Source organism: Ovis canadensis, chromosome 20, assembly GCF_042477335.2.
Source record: "Ovis canadensis isolate MfBH-ARS-UI-01 breed Bighorn chromosome 20, ARS-UI_OviCan_v2, whole genome shotgun sequence".
NCBI classification, from domain to species: Eukaryota; Metazoa; Chordata; class Mammalia; order Artiodactyla; family Bovidae; genus Ovis; species Ovis canadensis.
In genome coordinates, this window is record NC_091264.1 from 62781619 (window position 1) to 62802415 (window position 20797).

At 47.7% G+C, this 20797-nt stretch overlaps 1 long non-coding RNA gene across 3 annotated transcripts in view; it reads left to right on the forward strand.

The window, feature by feature from the left end:
* The first annotated feature begins 1204 nt into the window (after positions 1-1204).
* The window catches only part of LOC138425863 (uncharacterized), a 106121-nt gene continuing 86528 nt past the window's right edge, over positions 1205-20797 (forward strand). For all 3 annotated transcript variants that reach the window (XR_011251432.1, XR_011251430.1, XR_011251431.1), the window contains exons 1-3: positions 1205-1689; positions 3652-3751; positions 3863-3937. This is a non-coding gene — a long non-coding RNA (uncharacterized lncRNA). The remainder of the gene's footprint in view (positions 1690-3651; positions 3752-3862; positions 3938-20797) is intronic.

Here is a 20797-nt window from a genome sequence, read left to right on the forward strand (position 1 = left end):
CACTCACACGCCTGGGAAACCAAAGCCTGCGTGTGACTTGCCCTTTCGGGACACCCGGTTTATTGTGCGGTCTGGAACGCAGCCTGCGGCGTCTGCGAGGTCCGCCCGTGTGTGTTCTCCCGGTCCCTTCTGGCTCCTGCTTCCGGTCCAGGCGGAAGTCCCTCCCCGCTCACTTCCACGGGAGGAAAAAGCTGTCTTCAGAGCCGCAGTCCAGGGCAGGCCTTCCCCAGGTGGGACCCAAACCACTCTGCCTTCTTGGGGCTCCTCCTTGATCTATTGTTCCCTGGAAACTGGAGGCCCTTTGAAGAATCCTCCCTTGTTTACCCCAAAGCAGTGAACTCTTAACAACGAACCACATTTTGCAGAGTCCTCTGGCCTGGCCGAGGGTCTGAAGGCTGGTGTGCGGCCGCGGAGGCGGTGGCAGAGGTGAGCTGGCTCGGCGAGGGCAGCATCCCCTAACGAGGATGTGGAGGCTGGCTCGTCGCTGGCTCCAGAGGAACGGAGGGCGATAGCTGGGGAAAGGGCGCGATCAAAGGGAGGTTGGCCTCCAGAAGAGGGCTCCGTCAGCGCGCAAGGTTAAAAATGCTCTCACCAGGCGGCTCAGTGGTAAAGAATCTGCCTGCCAATGCCAGAGGGAAACAGGAGATGAAGGTCTGATCCCTGGGTGGGGAAGATCTCCTGGAGAAGGAAATGGATACTCGCTCCAGTATTCTTGTCTGAAAAATCCATGGACGGAGGAACTGGGCGGGCTACAGTCCATGGGACCACAAAGAGTTGGACATCACTGAGCAACTGAGCACAGGGGCACACGCTTAAAACCTCACGTCTGTGAATATTTATTGGACTCTGGTCAAGGGAGGGCCACAGGGCACAGTGATGGGAGCCCAAGCGAAAAGCAAGCTGCGGGTGGAGACGGGAAGGCGGCTCAGTGGATAAAGCAGAGGCAGGGAGTGAGCAGAGGGGTAGCGAGGGTCCACTCTGGAGAGAGACGGGGCACGTGGTATGGGAGCAAAATCCCCAGGGGACGACAGAATCCAGGTTACGGAGGGGCAGTGCGGTTGGCGGGTTGGGGTGTGCTTCCCCGGGGTCCGCAACAGAGGCATCTGGGGAATGAAAAATATACTGATGCTGGGCCTTTTCCCAAGACAGTCTAACCTAATTGGCCTGGAGTTTGGCCCAAGGGATTCTGATGAGCCAGCTGGTTAGGAACACCAGCTCTAGACTTCAGAAAGGGGGCAGTGCCTCTCCTGGGGGTGGGGAGGAGGAGGGGAAGGCTGGTGGGGACTTGCGGGTAGTAAGGCGCGTTTTCCCTGTTCTTTCAATCACACTTCTCAGTCTCTGACTGCAGACGGATCCCCTGTGGGTCTTGCTGAAACGCAGATTCTGGTTGGTAGGGCTGGGCCGGGCCAAAGGCTCTGCGTTTGTAGCTCACTCCTGGGGTGCCCCCGCTGCAGGAGCCTGCTTTGGTTTCGTGCTCAGTCGTGGCTGACTCTTTGTGACCCCGTGGACCCTAACCTGCCAGGCTCTTCTGCATGGAATTTTCCAAGCAGGAGTCCTGGGGCGGGTTGCCATGTCCTCCTCCAGGGAATCTTCACGAACCAGGGATTGCACCCAGGTCTCCTGCGACTCCTGCATTGGAAGGTGGACTCTCTACCACTGAGCCACCTGGGAAGCCCGCTGCTTTGGTTGGTAAGGCTCAACGTTGACAGAGGGTTTCATGTCGACCCACTTGTTTTGTGTGATCTGGCCTACATGACCATAGGTCTTATGGTCCTGACTGTACAGGCAGGGGAAGGAGGTCAGAGAGGGGCAGGCAGAGGAGCAGGGGGTGGTCCCAGGCAGCGATATCTGGTGGGCCTTTGAGTGCCGAGCCATTTTCATCAGCTCATGGATGAGAAATGGCTGCAGGTCAGGCCCTGTCACTGGCCTCAGAGGACAGCACAGAGCTCAGGTCTTCCTGCTCTGGGGCCTGAGCCGGTCCTGGGAGCCGGCTCTGAGGACAGGCCTGGGTATGTGGCTCAGTGGAACGTGAGGCCTCATGGATGGACTGCAGTCCCTGGAGGCTGCTAGCTGAGTCAGCTGGGCTATTTCAGAAGGTGAAGTGTGGAGACCAAGGTCAGTTGCTGCAAGTGATGGGGTTTGGTGGGGGGACACCCAGAGAAAGAGGGGAGGTGGGCGATGCTGCCACAGGCCTCTCAGGGATGCGAAGGATGTTGAAGGTTGAGCGTTACCCTGGCAACCAGCTCTTCTCCCCCTAGAAATGGTGGTACCCGCCACTGCGGAACTTCCTCTCTCTTCCCTCTTGTCCCGCCGCTTCTTTGCTCTTCTTCTTGCTGCCTGGAGACTCCCTTTTCTGCCATTACTTGTCCGACTCCCTGCTTCCTGTGACCATCTGTGTGCATTATATTCCAAAATCCTTAGCAGTAAAGGTCTAGTTTGAGGATGGGCCTGGAGTTGGGGTCACAGTGTCCAACTCAGGCTGGTCCCTAGGTGGCCACTTTGGGGTCCAGTCAGCCAAGGTCAAGGTGGCAGGGGGAGATAGATGACTCAGAGCAGGTGCCCGAGCTCCCTGGGGGTTGTGGCGGCCCTCAGAAGGCAAGCCCCAGACCTTGCAAAGCTGGCCCCCCGTTCTGGGGGATTTGAGAAGAACTGGGATCCTAAGCACATTCCCAGAAGTTGCAGGATTTCCAGATGAGGGGAATGAGAGATTTCATTTTCTGGGCCTGAAGTGTTGGGCAGGGCTGTGGTGTCTGGAGCAACCCACGAGACCACAGGTGGGTGAAAGAGTGGGCAATGCTGGATGAGGTCAAGGAAGATGAAAAGTACCTGTGGGTTGAGTTGATGGTCCGTAAACCCCACTTTCTGGGGTCGGTCCTGATCCTGGACATGGAAGTCAGGCTTGGCTTGGAGGACTGGGGCCATGATGGACTGGCCAAGGCCACGGTGGACGAGCACAGATGGACCCACGTGCAGAGAACCAGGGAAACACTGTGTCTATGTGGAAAGGGGACTTTGCACACCACACACATGGCCGGGACGTGTTTTCAAACGAAGAGCTTTCAGTACTCATTTGTAAACTCCTAAGCACTGGCAAAATCACTTAATCTGTGAACATTTTTCTGTTTTTTTGGCTGTGCCGAGTGGCTTGCAGGATCTTAGTTCCCCAGGGACTGAACCTAGGCCCCCGGCAGTGAAAGCACTGAGCCCTAACCACTGGACCGCCAGGAAATTCCCGACATAGTCTTCATTACTTCAATTTGGCTTTTGCTTTTTAAACAAATTTTATTAAAGTATAGTTGATTTACAATGTTGTGTTGATTTCTTCCATAGAGCAAAGTGACTCAGCTACACATATATGTTAATATATTCTTTTTCATATTCTTTTCCATTGTGGTATATCACAGGATGTTGAATAGAGTTCCCTGTGCTGTATAGTAGGACCTTGCTGCTTATCCTTCCTGTATATAACAGTTCACCTCTGCACACCCCAAGTTCTTAATCCTTTGCTCCCCACCCCCGCCCCTTTGGCAACTACAAGGCTGTTCTCTATGTCTGTGAGTCTGTTTTTGGTTCGTAGATTGTATTGGTTTGTATTGTAGTTTAGATTCCACATATAAGTGATATTATATAACATGTGCTTTTCTGACTTAGTTCCCTTAGTACGATCATCTCTGGGTCCATCCATGTTGCTGCAAATGGCATTACTTCATTCTTCGTGATGGCTGAGTAATACTGCAAACACATTTCTAAGGTGATTAGTTCTATGCGCTGTGCCTGCCTTTCCTGCTAGACTGCGGTTTTCTGAGCAGGACCCGTGCCTTTGCAGAAGGCTTCACTTAGCATCGTCTGTTTCTTCACACAGACTGTGCCATGGTGGACCCTGGTGGACCCCTACTCGTAGGGAGGTGAGAGGGCCTCATCCTGACACGCTCGCTGGGTGAGTGGGATTATCACGTTGCCTTACGTGAGGTGCAGTAGTGGTTTCCAGCACTTCAACTGGGCTTCGAATCCTGGCTCTGTGCTCATACTCAGGATGTTTCGTTTTTCCAAGCTTTGCTTTTTCCATCTAGGAAAAGATATGATTTACCTCATAAAATTAGAATGAAATTTGAGATACTTGTTCTATATGTAAGAGTTAAAAAATAAAAAAAGTTTATTAATCTGGCTGGGCCAGGTCTTAGCTGTGGTGTGTGGAATCTTCCGTCCTCAGTGTGGCGTGTGGAGTCTTTAGTTGCAGCCTGTAAAGTCGTTGTCTCAGCATGCGGGATCTAGTTCCCTGACTAGGGATCAAACCTGGGTCTCCTGCATTGGGAGTGCGGAGTCTTAGCCACTGGACTACCAGGGAAGTCCCCATGTATATGCAAGACTTTTAGCACAGTACCTGTCACGTAGCAAAAGCTAATGCATTTGGGTATTATTACTGCGAGCAGAAAGCCTGGTCTTGCTCCAGGCTGTGAGCTTATTCATTATTTATTGAGCAGTTACTATGTGCTAACCCTTGTGTTCAGAGGATGAGATGGTCGGATGGCATCACTGATTCAATGCATATGAACTTGAGCAAACTCCCGGAGATGGTAAGGGACGGGGCAGCGTGATGTGCTGCAGTCCGTGGGGTCACGAAGTCAGATGCGACTTAACAGCAACCAGTCTTGTGTTATGGGCTCTGCCCTAGTTAATCTTCACAAAAGGGCAGAAATTTTTTTTTTCCTTCCTATTTGATAGATGAGGAAATGGTGGCCCAGGGAGGTGAAGTTCTTAACTGAGGTTACCCCACTGTTAGATGGTTCAGCCAATATTTAAATCCGCTAATGTTTATGCTTCTGTTTGTCGCCATCGTGCAAAGTTGCCTGTCTGCAAGGCCCGAGCTCAGTTCTGGATTTAAAACGAGGCAAGAATGATATCTGGGCTCTGCCCTAGTGACTTGGGCACTTTGCTTTCAAGCCACCCAGGAGTACAGAGGACTGTGCATTACAACTATGAGGGTCAGCAGACAACCTCCCAAGCTTCCTGCTCCGAGACCTGCAGTCGTCTCAGCCCTCAGCGAGTGAGCCCGCTTCCATGGCCTGGGCGGTCTGTACACCTGGGGCTGCCCACCTCCTGTGAAGCAAGTCCTCTGTTCCTGGTCTGGTTTCTGCTGCCTCCGCCAGACCCAGCTTCCTGCGCACAGAAGATGCTCGAGAAATGCCACCTGCATGATGAGTGAAAACCTGCATGATGAAGGCTAAGCCCCATGTTTCATGTACACTGTATGCCGATCTGAGGCTGTCAAACTGTGGGGCTGGAGAAGACTGTTGAGAGTCCTTTGGCCTGCAAGGAAATCAAGTCAGTCCATCCTAAAGGAAATCAACCCTGAATATTCATTGGAAGGACTGATGCTGAAGCTGAAGTTCCAATACTCTGACCACCTGATATGAAGAGCCGACTCACTGGAAAAGACCCTGATGCCAGGAAAGATTGAGGGCAAGAGGAGATGGGGGTGACAGAGGATGAGATGGTTGGATGATGTCACTGACTCAGTGGACATGAGTCTGAGCAAACTCCAGGAGATAGTGGAGGACAGAGGAGCCTGTTGCGCTGCAGTCCAGGGGGTCACAAACAGTTGGACATGACTGAGCGCCTGAACAAAAAACAACCATGTCATTTTGAAGGGAAGATTTGAAGGGATGCAAAAGGACAGACTCGGACCAGAAGGAACTTTGCAAAAGCCTTTTGCTTAGAGAGCTGAAGGGAGCTGATATTATTAACACTGACTACTTAGTAGGTGCTCTGCCTGATGCCTTCAGCGCCTGGCCTTATCAGATGCTCTCAGAGCTCTGATTACAATGACCGTCTTTGGTGTGGAGTACGTTATAACTGCTGGGCATGGTACCACCTACGATCTGTCCTGCCACCCTCAGCAGGACTCTCTCTCCCTCCCCCCGGCCCCTCCTGTTGAGAACTCTGCCCTCTGAAATTACAACGATTTTCCCCACTGGCAGTCAGAGGACAAGGTTCAGAAACTTGCTGTTGCCCAAGATCACAGAATGAGTTTCAGGGCAGAGTCAGGATTGAAATGCACGCTGATCTAGCATTTCCCACCAGCATTCACTGCCGTGTGCTGTTTCATGAACTGAAACTTGAAGAGCACTGGATTTATTTTTAACTTGCTGTTGCCTAGCATGCCCCTGTCTCCCACCCTAAGGAAGCCTGTCTTCACCAGGCCAGCCCCTCTGTCCAAAGGGAGACTGGATTCGGGTCTTCGGAAGGAGCTTGGGGTCAAGGTTACATCTGATACAGAGCAAGCGTGCTGCCCTGAAAACATGTGAATCAATGGTTGGCAAACATACCTCTGGTCACAAGCAAACAGGATGAGAATTGGGAAATGAAATGAGCAGGGAAGCAATTCAGATTTGGGGGAACATGTACTGTTTAGGAACTTCCAAACTTTGGGTGAAAATATTGCAAGAGTTGAGTGGACGTGCTTTCATTTTCAGTGAGATGTTTGTGAGCCAAACCTGAACTGGATTATTAATCCTGTTTTCTCAATGTGTGGCTTTGCTTGCACACGTGTCCTTAGTGTGGAAGATTTTCAAATCATGCTTGTTAAATTCGGGTAGCTTTGTTTGCTTTTCTCTGCTGCTAAAATATGCATAACATTACATTTACCATTTTGACCATTTTTTAGTGTACAGTTCAGAGGGTTTAAGTAGAGTCAATTGTTGCAGAACCATCACCCCCGTCCATCTCCAGAGCTTTTTCATCTTCTCAAACTGAACCTCTGTCCCCAGTAAACAGTCACTCCCCAGCCTCCCTCCTCCCACGCCCTGGCAAGCACCCTCCTTTCTGTCTCTGTGGGTCTGATTACCTGGAAGGGCCTCGTGTCGGTGGAGTAATACCGTTTGCCCTTTGGGGATGACTTAGTTCACCGACCATGATGTCCTCTGGGTTCATCCATGGTGTGGGGTGTGTCAGAACCCCCTTCCGTTTTCGGGCTGACTCGTTTTCCGCTGTATGCATCCATCTCCTTTTCTCTGTTGACTCACCAGTGGATGGACAGCTCAGGTTGATCCCACCCTCTGGCTGCTGGGAATAGTACTGCTATCAGCACTTCCAGCTTAGGGATCAGGCCTCTGCTGTTTCTCTTTTGTTTGTTTGTTTCTGTTTTTTGGCTGTGCCACATGGCTTGTGGGATCCTAGTTCCCTAGTCGGGGCTTGAACCCAGGCCCTCGGCAGTGAGAACGCATAGTCCTAACCACTAGACTGCCAGGGAATTCCCAGGCTTCTGTTGTTCCTGTTTGAGGCCCTGGTTTCAGTTTTTGTCTGTGTTTTCTCCTATTCTTTGTCATCTTTGGGCTTTCCTGGTGGCTCAGCTGGTAAAGAATCCACCTGCAATGTGGGAGACCTGAGTTCAATCCCCAGGTTGGGAAAACCCCCTGGAGAAGGGAACGGCTACCCACTGCAGCGTTCTGGCGGGTCACAAAGAGTCAGACACGACTGAGTGACTTTCACTTCACTTTGCTTGCCATCTTTAGCAGGCAGGGTTAATAGGCTTTCTAGTTTCTCCCGGAAGAGCACTTTGGGGTCCCCTTTCAATACGGTATTGTGAAGCCAAAACCCCCCCCAAAAGACTGGAAAGCTGTTTCTGACAATAAACTTGCGGCAAAGCTACTTCGCTTCCTGCTTTGAATCTTGCTGTGAAATTGGCCACTTGTAATTCCATGTCGGGTCCCGCCAAGCCGTTGCTCTTCTGTTACTGGCCAGTGTGTGGTTTGCAGGGGGATGACCCAGGCGGGTGCGATGCTGGCTCCTGGCACTGCTGTTCCTTCTGACATCCTGCACATGTTTGCTCGAGATGGGCAGCTGCCCCGCCACAGCGCCCTGTCACTTCCTTCCCTGTATTTCAGATCAAGCAGCCACATGGTTGAGAAGTCATTAGAAAAAAAAACAAAACAACAGACCAGCCCTTAAAGAATAGCTTAGTTCTATTTCACTCACTCTACATAGAAAGGACGGCTTTATTCAGGTCTCTACTGTAATGCCTCCTGAATCCTTCCATCTGGGCATCTTTCTGCATTCATTTTTCCCAAGCCCCACACGTTCAGGGTAGGGGGTTGGGGTGGGGGCTGGCGTGGAGCTGGGTGGGGTGGCCTTGCCTGGTGCTTCATCACAGTAAAGTTATTCTGGGTCTCAGAAAACCTCATAAATCTGTTCCCCAGATGGAAGTCTCCATAAAAGGCTCCTCTCTTTGTGTGAGTCTCAGATTTCCCTTCTCCTTAAATCCAACAAGTGAATAATCACAGGGATGAAGTAAATTGCAACACGGAGGGAAAAAAAAAATTAGTGTTTTAGAAAAACGAGCGCGGTTGTGAGTTCTGACCTCTTGCCTTCGTTTACGAGGAGCCACGTTTGTGGCAGGTTGACCTGCAATTCCTCAGAAACGGAAGTCAAGGGTACGCCGAAGGCCATTCACCAACACGCAGCTTTGAGTAAGCAAATGTCACTGAGTCTCAACATTTCAATTATTTATTTCTTAAGAGGAATTTCATAACACGAGTTTGAGTTTGTTGGAGTCATTTATAAGGCTGACTTTTTCTTTAAAGAGGAACATTAAGGAAAAGGGAGACCCGGAGGCCCAAGGCCCTGTGTCCACAGGGTGACCTTGGGAGTGAAGAGGATGACCTTGGATGAAAAACAGGCTCTCGGGCGCTGCCCTGGTGAGTCAGGGCTGGTGGCCTGGTGCTGAGGGACCCCACAGGGCACTGACTACTGACACCAGGCAGGATGGCAAGTCTGGATGCCCCCTGAATCCGAAGGCTGGAAGCGGCCCATGGCACTCACTGCCCCCCTCCCAGGCAGTCCTCCTTCTGCCTGGCCTTCACAATTCTCTCGGCCTGCTCTGATTTTTTTTTTAAAATTATAAAAGCGCCACATGTGGATCGAAACAATTTTAAACAATATAGTTCAGCATTAAAAAAAAACAAACATTTAATCTTTTCCCTTCCTTTCTTCTCCATCTTTGCAGAACTGGATGTGAACTTTGGATTTCCTACTGCATAGAAATGCAAATCATATGTCATATTGTTTTATATTAAAGAAGAGGTGTCACATTATACCTATTATTTTGCAATTCGTTTTTCCGTTTCTTTTAACAAAATAGCATGGCTGTCTTCCCAGATCCGTATATCAAGAGCTAAATCATTTGAGCTAAATCATTTGGTGCTAGTGGTAAAGAACCACCTGCCAACATAGGAGACATAAGAGACACAGGTTCAATCCCTGGGTCAGGAAGATCCCCTGGAGGAGGGCATGGCAACGCACTCCAGTATTCTTGCCTGGAGAATCCCATGGATAGAGGAGCCTGGTGGGTTACAGTCCATAGGGTCACAAAGAGTCAGACAGGACTAAAGTAACAACTTAGCACCCATGCAAATATTGTACACAAAACTTTGCTATACTTTATTCAGTTCTGTGGATAGTCTTTCCAATGATGTCTAGTTTTTTACTATTATAAATAATGCTTCAACCCAAAACCCCACGTATATGAGCATTGAAGCTTTTACTTCTGTAGAAAAGATAAAGTGGGATTACTAAGTATGCCCAATGTTAGTTTTTACTGAAACACTCTAATTTGCAAAAAATACAACAAATCACACCATCGCCAGAGAGTGACCATTTCTCCACATTCTCACAGAGGTTGGATTCTGTCAACTTTGTCAAAAGATACCTCATTTTAATTTCAGATCACTAGGGAGTCTGAACTTTTTTTCCCATAAACGTACTGGCCATTCACATTTCCTCTTGTGTGAATTGCCTATCTATATGGTATTGTTTGTATACTTTGGGGGTTGTTTCTCCTTTCATTGCTAATTTACAGGATTAAAATGGTTAGGGATAGTCACCCCGAGGCTGTCATAATGATACAAGTATTTTCCTCCAGCCTGTGGTTTATTTTTTGACTTCATGGTGTCTTTTGTCAAGATGATACCATGACACCATAGTGAAACTGTCACGTAGCTGAATCTCCGGTCTTTCTTTTTTAGCGTCTGAGGCCTTTTTTACAGTTTTGTTCATTTCTTTTCGGCTGCGCTCGGCCTCCACTGTTGCACTTGGGCTCTTCTGTGGCCGCTATAAGAGGGGCTGCTCTTTGTTGCAGTACCTGGGTCCCTTAGGGCACGTGGCCTTCGGGAGTTTCCGTGTGTGGGCTCACTGGCTGCAGTTCTTGGGCCCCAGAGGCAGGCTCAGTAGCTGTTGTGCGTGGGCTGAGGTGCGCTGTGGCATGTGGGATCTTCCTGGACCAGGCATAGAATCTGTGTCTCCCGCACTGGCAGGCAGATTCTTTACACTGAGTCACTAGGAATGCCCTGCTTCTGAGACTTTTGTTTGGCTTAAGACTTTCTCTGTTTTAAGCAAAGATTTTCCCCAGTGTTTTCTTCTAAATTTTTCTGTTTATTTTTGACACTAAAACTCAATTACTCTTGAAACTCAATTTCTCTTGAAATTTATTTTTTAATGTGGTATGGTAACAGGGCGTTTGAACTTTTTTCAGATGCTTCTTAGTCATCCCAACATTATTTATGAAATAATTCATCTCCCCCACCCTTGAACTGATGTGCTTCCTGTATCACACTCTAGGTTCCTGTACCCATTTTGTTCTGCTTCTGGGTTCTCTGCTCTCTTTCTTTGCCGCCTATGTGTGTTCCTGTGCCAAATCTGTAGAGTGTATTATGCTTTAAAAAATTAGTTTTAATACACGGAAAGGCAGCTCTCTCACCAGTTTTGTTTTAAAACGTTTTTGGCAATTTTTGCACATTTATTCTCCCATAGGAATATTAAGATTACTTATCCAGCATGTAAACATTTTCTTGGCGTTTGGATTAGAATTCTTAATAAATCACTATATTACCTTTGAAGATGTTTTCCCAACCAGGAACATTTTGGTTTTGGTCCTTTAATAAAATTCTATAGCTTAAAGTTTTGTATAAGAAATACAAGAAGTTATATTAATTCACAGGTATTTTGTTTTCTCCTCTGTTATGAATAAGATTATTTGTTCTTTTTTTAATTGTTAAGACAATATTTTTAAGGCTGTTCTGGGTTCACAACAAAATTCAGTGGAAGGTTCAGAGATTTACGGTGGTTCCTCTGCCCCCACCTGTGCATAACCTCCTCCATTGTCAACACTGCCTAACTGAGCGGTACATTTGTTACAATCGATGGATACACACTGACACATCATAATCACCCAAAGTCCATGGTTTACGTTAGGGTTCGCTGAGCTTGGTATTGTGCGTTCTCTGTGCACACATGTGCTCAGTCGGGTTCAACTCTCTGCAACCCCAATGGCCTGTAGCCTACCAGGCTCCTCTGTCCATGGGATTTTTCCAGGCAAGAATACTGGAGTGTTTCCTCCTCCAGGGGTTCTTCCCGACCCAGGAGTCATACCCTTCTCTCCCCCCGTCTCTTGTGTCTCCTGCATTGGCAGGCAGATTCTTTTCCAGTGGCGAGTATATTCTATGGATTTAGACAAATGTACAAACTCTCAGCCACCCTTTCGAGTTGGGCTCCAACAAAGGCCTTCCTGCCCAGTGTCACTCACACCAACAGGACAAGACCCAGTCTGGTTCAGGGCAAAGGAAAACGTCCTCCTCTCATCAGAGGATAGGGAGGTTCAAGCCAGGGCTCCAGAGCACTCACTTTCCCGCCAGGCTGCGGACAGGACTTGTCGGCCGGGCGGGGTGGGGCTCCTGAGGCGCAGGCGCACACGAAGGCGCACGTCCACTGCGCGGGCTCCAGCCTGCCCTCGGCAGCCATCTTGAATCAAGGTGTTGTGTGCCGCTGAGATGTTGGCGCCGCCGTTTCACTGCATGCAGCCCGCTGTGAGAAGTGAAGCCACACCAACATGGACGGAAAGAAAAGGTTAGACTTTATTACTAGAGTCTGTTTTTTATTTCCTGGGGATTGTTAGTGGGCTTGGCTGGTGATGTAATGACATGTATCTGTCATTAGGGTATCATACAGAGTATTTTCACTGCCCTTAAATGCCATGCTTCACCGGTTCGTCCCTCCCTCCCTTGGGCCAACCACTAGTCTTTTTTACGTCTCCATTGTTGTTGTTCAGTCACCAAGTCGTGTCTGACTTTTTGCGGCCTGGTGGACTGCAGTGAACCAGGCTTCCCTGTCCTTTACCATCTCCTGGAGTTTGCTGAAGTTCGTGTCTATTGAGGCACTGGTGCCGTCCAGTCATCTCATCCTCTGTCGCCCTCTTCTCTTCATGCCCTCAGTTTATACCAGCATCAGGGTCTTTTCAAATGAGCTGGCTCTTCACATCAGGTGGCCAAAGTGTTGTCACTATAGTTCTGTGTTTTCCAGGATGCCCTATGGTTGGAATCAGGCAGTGTCGGGTATTCAGGTCAGCTTCTTTCACTTAGCAATATGTATTTAAGTTCCTCCAATATCTTTTCATGGCATGATAGCTCGTTTCCTTTTGACAAGTGATGACAAGTCACTCAGTCATGTCTGACTTTTTGTAGCCCCATGGACTGTAAGCCTGCCAGGCTCCTCCATCCATGAGACTTTCCAGGCAAGAATACTGGAGTGGGTTGCCATTTCTTCCTCCAGGAGATCTTCCTGACCCAGGGATCAAACCCAGGTCTCCCACCTTGCAGGCAGACACTTTACTGTCTGAGCCATCAGGGAAGCCCTCCTTTCCTTTTAGTGCTGAATGATAGTCCATCGTCTGAATCTATCATAGTTTATCCATTTACACACCAAAGGATATCTTGGTTTCTTCCCTGCCTTGGCAGTCAGGGATAAAGGTGATAGAAACCACCTCATATAGCCTCCTGTGTGCACCTAGGTTTTTCTCTCCTTTGGGTAACACCATGGAGTGTGACTTCTGGGTTGAACGGAAAGAATATGTTTCCTTTTGTAGGAAACCGCCAAACTGTTTTCCAAAGTAGCTGTACCATTTTGCGTTCCCGTCAGTAATGAACGAGAGTTCCTCTTGCTCCCTGTGCCCATCAGCAGTTGGTGGTGTCGGTGTTCCGGGTTTTGACTGCTCTAGTAGGGGTGTAGTGGCGTCTCTCTGATGTTTTCATTTGTGCCTCCCTGAGGATGTGATGCAGAGCACGTTTTCCTGTGCTTGTTTGCCGTGTGTATATTTCCCTTGGTGAGGTGTCCCCCTTTTGAATCAGGTTGTTTATTTTCTTACTGTTGAGTTATGAGTTCTTTGTTTATTTTGGAAACAGTCCTTTATCAGATATGTCTTTTGCAAATATTTTCTCCCAGTCTGTGGCTTATCTTATCATTCTCTTGACGTTGCTTTTGTGGAGCAGAGTTTTTAATTCTAATGAAGTTCAGCTTATCAATTCTTCCTTTCATGGATGTGTCTTTGGTGTTGTATCATTGCCACACTCAAGATCATGTAGGTTTTCCCCCATGTTGTCTTTTAGGAGTTTCATAGTTGTGTGTCTTACATTTAAGTCTGGGATCCATTTTGAGTTAATTTTTGTGAAGGGCACAAGGTCTGTGTCTACATTATTTGTTTACTTATTTTCTACATGTGGATGTCCAGTTGTTCCAGCACCACGTGTTGAAAAGACTATCTTTGCACCATTATATCACCTTTGCTCCTTTGTCGAAGGTCGCGTGCCTGTATTTATGTGGCTGTTTCTGGGCTGTCTATACTGTTCCTTTTCCCATTAGTTCCTATCCTGTGGCCAGCGCCGCACTCTCGTGATTACTGTAGCTTTGTAGTAAGTCTTGACATCAGGTAGTGTCAGACTTCCAACTTGGTTCTTCTTACAAAAGTGCTGGCTATTCTGGGTGTTTTACTTCTCTGTGAAGACTTTAGAATTGGTTGTTGATATCCACAGCATAACTCACTGGGATTTTGTTTGGAATTGCATTGAATCTATAGATCAAGTTGGGACAAGCCGACATCTTAGCAATATTGATTCTTCTTATCCATGAACATAAAATATCTTTCCGTTTATTTAGTCCTATTTTGATATTTTCAGCTGAGTTTTGTAGCTTTCCCTATAGATCTTGTAGATATTTCATCTGATGTACCTAAGTATATCTTTTTGAGAGGGGTACTGATGTAAATTGCACCATGTTTTTAATGTCATATTATTTGTTCGTTGCCAGTAGATTGGAAGACTATTGGGAATTTCCTAGCGGTGATTCTCACATAAGACTCTGTGCTTCCATTGTGTGGGGTGAAGGTGCCATCCCTGGTCAGGCAGCTAGGATCCTGCAAGCTGAGCAGCCAATTAAAAAGAAAAGGAAAACTACTGACTTTTGTGTATTAACATCTTGCAACTCCATTTCCTTTCATTTATTTACTTACTTATTACTGTACCATGAGGCTTATGGGAAGTCTTCGTTCCCTGACTAGGAATCAAACCCACATCTCCTGCATTGGAAGGTGGATTCTTAACCCCTGGACCACTGGGGACTTCCCTCCATTCCTTTTAGAACTAGTTATTACTAGCATGGATAAGAGCTTTTGAATCTTGTACATTTGTTTTATGTTGCTACCTCGTCAAATTCTCTCAATATTTAGAATAGGTTTTAAAAATAGAATCTCTAGTTTTCTAGGTGTACAGTCATATATACTTATATCCATATCTTTTTCTAGTATTTATACTCTTTAGCTAATTTTCTCGTCTTACTGATTTAGTGAGAGCTTGTAAAAGTAGATTGAATAATTTTGGAAAAGGAGGCATCTGTGTCACAGTCCAGATTTTAATGGAATAACTTTAGTATTTCATCGTTTAATATCATGTTTGTTGTTTTTTTTTGATATATAGGTTTTTACCATATTTAAAAAAATTAGAATTGACTCCTGAATTTTATCAAATGATGGCTTTTCTTCAGTATTAATATTGCCTTCCCCTTTACAAATAAACTTCTCCCCTTAAAAACTTTTAAAATGGTTGCTTTCAGCTGATAATGAAAATTTACAGTTGGCCATGGGTGTCAAACCCGGTGTACCCTCTGGGGGCCCTGGAGGGTGCCAGCTTGGGAGATGTGGGGCGGAGCACAGCCAGACCTCAGGGTGGAGGAGAGTGTGTCCCTCCTAAGGGAGCTGGGGGAGCTTTCGTAGAGACCAGGAAGCATGGGCAGGGTGAGGAGCCGATTACCAGCTGTCATCAGTCAAAATGTCAAGGTGAGCCTGGGAGGCAAGGGTGGGGTTGAGCGTGGAAGTCAGGAAGATTCCCTCCCCGCGTGACGGGTAAGAAAACTCCAGGAACCTGTGGGACAGGCAGATACTAGAGTCTGGCTGTGACCTGCGGCTGAGGTCGCAGGCTCGCTGATGAACAGAGTGGGCAGGTGTGTGGGTGGCCCAGTGCCATCCCTGCGGCTTAGGGCTCCTGCTTAAGGACCTGGAGCTCGCTTCCTTGTCTCCTCTTTGGTAGGTATCTGTGAGTAAGATGCTGCGTGAAACTGCGCAAGACATGCAGCAATCTCCCCAGTTATTATTGGATGCTGTCACCTCTTACAAAGGGGCGATTATCTTAAGCCAAAAAATTCTAAATAATCGTTTAAAAAAACATGCCTCCCCATCCATCACTCCCCCGCCCCCCGCCTCATGCCTGGGTCACATGTCCTTGCCTTCTGGGTTGCAGCTCAGCAGACACGTCTGGCTAGATTGTCACACGCCGCCCCCATTGGTTAGAATCCCCTGTCCCCGTCCCTTGCCCCCAGCCCTCGGGAACACCCCTCAGCCTCCTGGCAGCAAACAGAAGGCGCATCCTAAATAGGTCATTGAGGAGAACGACAGACTGTTGAGAGAGGGCAGGCAGGATTACGGGAAATCAGCAGTGGAAGGTGAAGCGAGAATGGGGAAACCATGGCCGGCTCTGAGCCTGGAGGGGCAAGATGGACACGGGGCTCCGGGAGCCGGCAGAAGGCGCCAGACAGAAGCTTTGGCCAGGAGCACGTGAACTGGCAGCCTGTGGCCTCCAGGGACAGACTCCTCCTTCCTGCCCTCCCTTTGCCCACTTCCTCCTGGAGCCCCCCACCGGTCAGCCCTCTGGGAAGTCAGGAGGCTCGGGACCCCAAGAGACAGTTCATGAAGGCCAGCCCCCGAGCTGTGAGCAGGGCAGCCTGGGGACGGCATTGCTCCGGGAGGGAGAGCCCAGCACGTCGGGCACCTCTGCCCGGCACCTGCCCAGCTCCGTGACCCTGGGTGTTGCCATCTTTGCATCCCACAACTCCTGAAAGATCCTCAAGGTCAGGAACTGGGCCTTAATGACAACCCACTCCAGTGTTCTTGCTGGGAAATCCCACAGACAGAGGAGCCTGGCAGGCTACAGTCCACAGGGTCACAAAAGAGTCAGACATGACCTTGAAAGGGGGAAATCAGTGATGTGCACAGAAAGATCCGCAACACCTCTGTTGATAACAGTGAGGATTAGAAATGCCCCGAACAGGGAAGGGGTCCAGCCCAGCAGCTGGGATGTGTTGTTATCCAGCCCTGAAAAGGAGTGTCAGTGGCCGTGTTAACACACGCCAGTGAGGTACGGATAACAAATGGCAGAAGGAAAGCCTGCCAAGTACACGGTTCTCAAAAAGTGTAGCTGTGTCTGTACAGAACGGACTTAGGGGCATGTATGTTCACTATATGCTCATAACTGTTAGCTGCTCTCTTGTGTCTGTTTCCAGCCCCATGGACTGCAGTCCACCAGGCTCCTCTGTCCATGGGATTTTCCCAGGCAAGGGTACTGGAGTGGGTTGCCATGGCCTCCTCCAGGGGATCTTCTGACCTGGGAATCTAACCTGGGTTGCCTGTGCTGCAGGCAGATTCTTTACCATCTGAGTCACCAGGGAAGCAAGAAACAGTGGCCAAGTGTCACATCGCCTAATTTAGGAGAAAAAGCAAGCTTCTGAAAGAATTCATCACACAAGTTAGTGCAAAGTAGCTGGAAGTGTTAGGATGATACACCGTATAAGAAATGGGACTGACGACTTATTTTAGGAGGTTAGCTGGAAAAGCCACTTGGCTTTTGTCAACTGTTCAGCCAACCTCTAATACCCTCGTTGACTCTGAGGCTTTTTTCCAATACCCCGTGATGGGTTTGGGGTGAGGTGTGTTTTTTTTTTTCCAATATTCATTTATTTTGGCGGCTCCAGGTCTTAATTGTGGCACATGGGGTCATAGTTGCGGGATGTAGGATCCTAGTTCCTTGACCAGAGATCAAACCCGGACTTCCTGCTTTGGGAGCATGGAGTCTTAGCCACTGGACTACCAGGGAAGTCCCCTGGGGTGAATTTTTGGCCGATACACTGCAAAAAAATCTTCAGACTTTCTGTATGAATCCCCTGGGGATCTTGGGAAAAAAAAAAAATGCAGATTCTGAGTCTTTAGGTCTGGGTGGGATCCGAGATTCCTCATTTTGAACAGAGTCCCAGGAGATGCTGCTGTTGCTGGGGCTCACCGCCGACTGGGTAGTCAGGCTTTAAAACAGTGTTTGCTTTAACCTGCTGAAGCAGGGGACCCCAATCTCCGAGATCTAACGCCTGATGATCTGAGGTGGAGCTGATGTAATAATAACAGAAATAAAGCACACGATACATGCAATGCACGTATCACACGAATCATCTTGAAACCATTCACCCTCCCCCACCCCAACCAGGTCCATGGAAAAATTTTCTTCCATGAAACTTGTCCCTGGTGCCCAAATAGTTGGGGACTGCTGTTCTAAAACTTGTATTTTCTGTTGATAAATATACAAATTACATGTCTAGATTCAGATATACCTGCAGCTGAGAATCCAGTATCTTCTGGGCCTCTCCATCAGCCCAAAAGAACTGGCTGAATTTTACCTCTTAGAGTAAATATGCCCAAAATGATAGCTTTAATGTTTCTGATACATCACATTTAGAAGGATTTTTCAAACTGCATACAATGGCCATCCTTTCTTTTCCTCAGTTCAGTTCAGCCGCTCAGTCGTGTCCGACTCTTTGCGACCCTATGAATCGCAGCACGCCAGGCCTCCCTGTCCATCACCATCTCCCGGAGTTCACTCAGACTCACGTCCATTGAGTCCGTGATGCCATCCAGCCATCTCATCCTCGGTCGTCCCCTTCTCCTCCTGCTCCCAATCCCTCCCAGCATCAGAGTCTTTTCCAATGAGTTAACTCTTCTCATGAGGTGGCCAAAGTATTGGAGTTTCAGCTTTAGCATCATTCCTTCCAAAGAATTCCCAGCGTTGATCTCCTTCAGAATGGACTGGTTGGATCTCCTTGCAGTCCAAGGGACTCTCAAGAGTCTTCTCCAACACCACAGTTCAAAAGCATCAATTCTTCGGCGCTCAGCCTTCTTCACAGTCCAACTCTCACATCCATACATGACCACAGGAAAAACCATAGCCTTGACTAGAAGGACCTTAGTTGGCAAAGTAATGTCTCTGCTTTTGAATATACTATCTAGGTTGGTCATCACTTTTCTTCCCAGGAGTAAGCGTCTTTTAATTTCATGGCTGCAGTCACCATCTGCAGTGATTTTGGAGCCCCCCAAAATAAAGTCTGACACTGTTTCCACTGTTTCCCCATCTCTTTCCCATGAAGTGATGGGACCGGATGCCATGACCTTTGTTTTCTGAATGTTGAGCTTTAAGCCAACTTTTTTGCTCTCCTGTTTCACTTTCCTCAAGAGGCTTTTTAGCTCCTCTTCACTTTCTGCCATAAGGGTGGTGTCATCTGTATATCTGAGGTTATTGATATTTCTCCCGGCACTCTTGATTCCAGCTTGTGCTTCTTCCAGTCCAGCGTTTCTCATGATGTACTCTGCATATAAGTTAAATAAGCAGGGTGACAGTATACAGCCTTGACGTACTCCTTTTCCTATTTGGAACCAGTCTGTTGTTCCATGTCCAGTTCTAACTGTTGCTTTCTGACCTGCATACAGATTTCTCAAGAGGCAGGTTAGGTGGTCTGGTATTCCCATCTCTTTCAGAATTTTCCACAGTTTATTGTGATCCACACAGTCAAAGGCTTGGCATAGTCAATAAAGCAGAAATAGATGTTTTTCTGCAACTCTCTTGCTTTTTCGATGATCCAGCAGATGTTGGCAATTTGATCTCTGGTTCCTCTGCCTTTTCTAAAACCAGCTTGAACATCAGGGAGTTCACGGTTCATGTATTGCTGAAGCCTGGCTTGGAGAATTTTGAGCATTACTTTACTAGCGTGTGAGATGAGTGCAACTGTGCGGTAGTTTGAGCATTCTTTGGCATTGCCTTTCTTTGGAATTGGAATGAAAACTGACCTTTTCCAGTCCTGTGGCCACTGCTGATTTTCCAAACTTGCTGGCATATTGAGTGCAGCACTTTCACAGCATCATCTTTCAGGATCTGAAAGAGCTCCACTGGAATTCCATCACCTCCACTAGCTTTGTTCGTAGTGATGCTTTCTAAGGCCCACTTGACTTCACTTTCCAGGATGTCTGGCTCTAGATTAGTGATCACATCATCATGATGATCTGAGTCGTGAAGATCTTTTGTGTACAGTTCTTCTGTGTATTCTTGCCAACTCTTCTTAATATCTTCTGCTTCTGTTAGGTCCATACCATTTCTGTCCTTTATCGAGCCCATCTTTGCATGAAATGTTCCCTTGGTATCTCTATTTTCTTGAAGAGATCTCTAGTCTTTCCCATTCTGTTGTTTTCCTCTATTTCTTTGCATTGATCACTGAAGAAGGCTTTCTTATCTCTTCTTGCTATTCTTTGGAACTCTGCATTCCGATGCTTATATCTTTCCTTTTCTACTTTGCTTTTCGCCTCTCTTCTTTTCACAGCTATTTGTAAGGCCTCCCCAGACAGCCATTTTGCTTTTTTGCATTTCTTTTCCATGGGCCTGGTCTTGATCCCTGTCTCCTGTACAATGTCACGAACCTCATTCCATAATTCATCAGGCATTCTATCTATCAGATCTAGGCCCTTAAATCTATTTCTCACTTCCACTGTATAATCATAAGGGATTTGATTTAGGTCATACCTGAATGGTCTAGCAATTTTCCCTACTTTCTTCAATTTAAGTCTGAATTTGGTAATAAGGAGTTCATGATCTGAGCCACAGTCAGCTCCTGGTCTTGTTTTTGTTGACTGTATAGAGCTTCTCCGTCTGTGATCATCATCTTGTATTTCTCACACTAGCTTCTATGTGAGAGAGTTAAAATTCTCCATGAGTCTTTTCAGCATCATGGATTCTTCTTGATGACTCTATGGAGGTGACACATGGATTTGCTTGTGTAGTTTTCAAATAACATGACCCTTAAGCAAGGTTAGCGTTTGCTCTTGGTTTCTGTGAGTCCCGCAGCACGAGCTGGGCACCACTCGAGCCCAGCCTTGCTGTAGAGGCACCTCCTGTGGGGGGACGTGCCATCCACGCTCGCTGATGCCATCACACACCCTTCCCTCGGGCATCGTTCCGTCTCCCCTGCGCTGCCCGTGTCCGTCATGTGCAGCTGACCCCTCCATCCGTCCTGTCCTTTCCCTCCCTGCTTCTCTGGTAGCCACTGCCTGCCTTCTGGAACTGCTGATACCAGTACACATCCTCCTTTCAGGCGTAATACATGTTGCGGGTTTTTTTGTTCATTTGTTTTGAGCTTTTTGTTTGTTGATTAGTTTTTTAGATTCCACATATAGTAACATTGTACGGTATGTATCTTTCTCCATGTGACTTATTCCACTTGGCATAGTACGCTGAAGGTCCATCCATGTGGCTGCCTGTGGCAAGATTACATTTTTTTAATGGCTGAGTAGTAGTCCATTGCAAGATACTTACCACATCTTCTTTATCCATTCAGCCTTCCA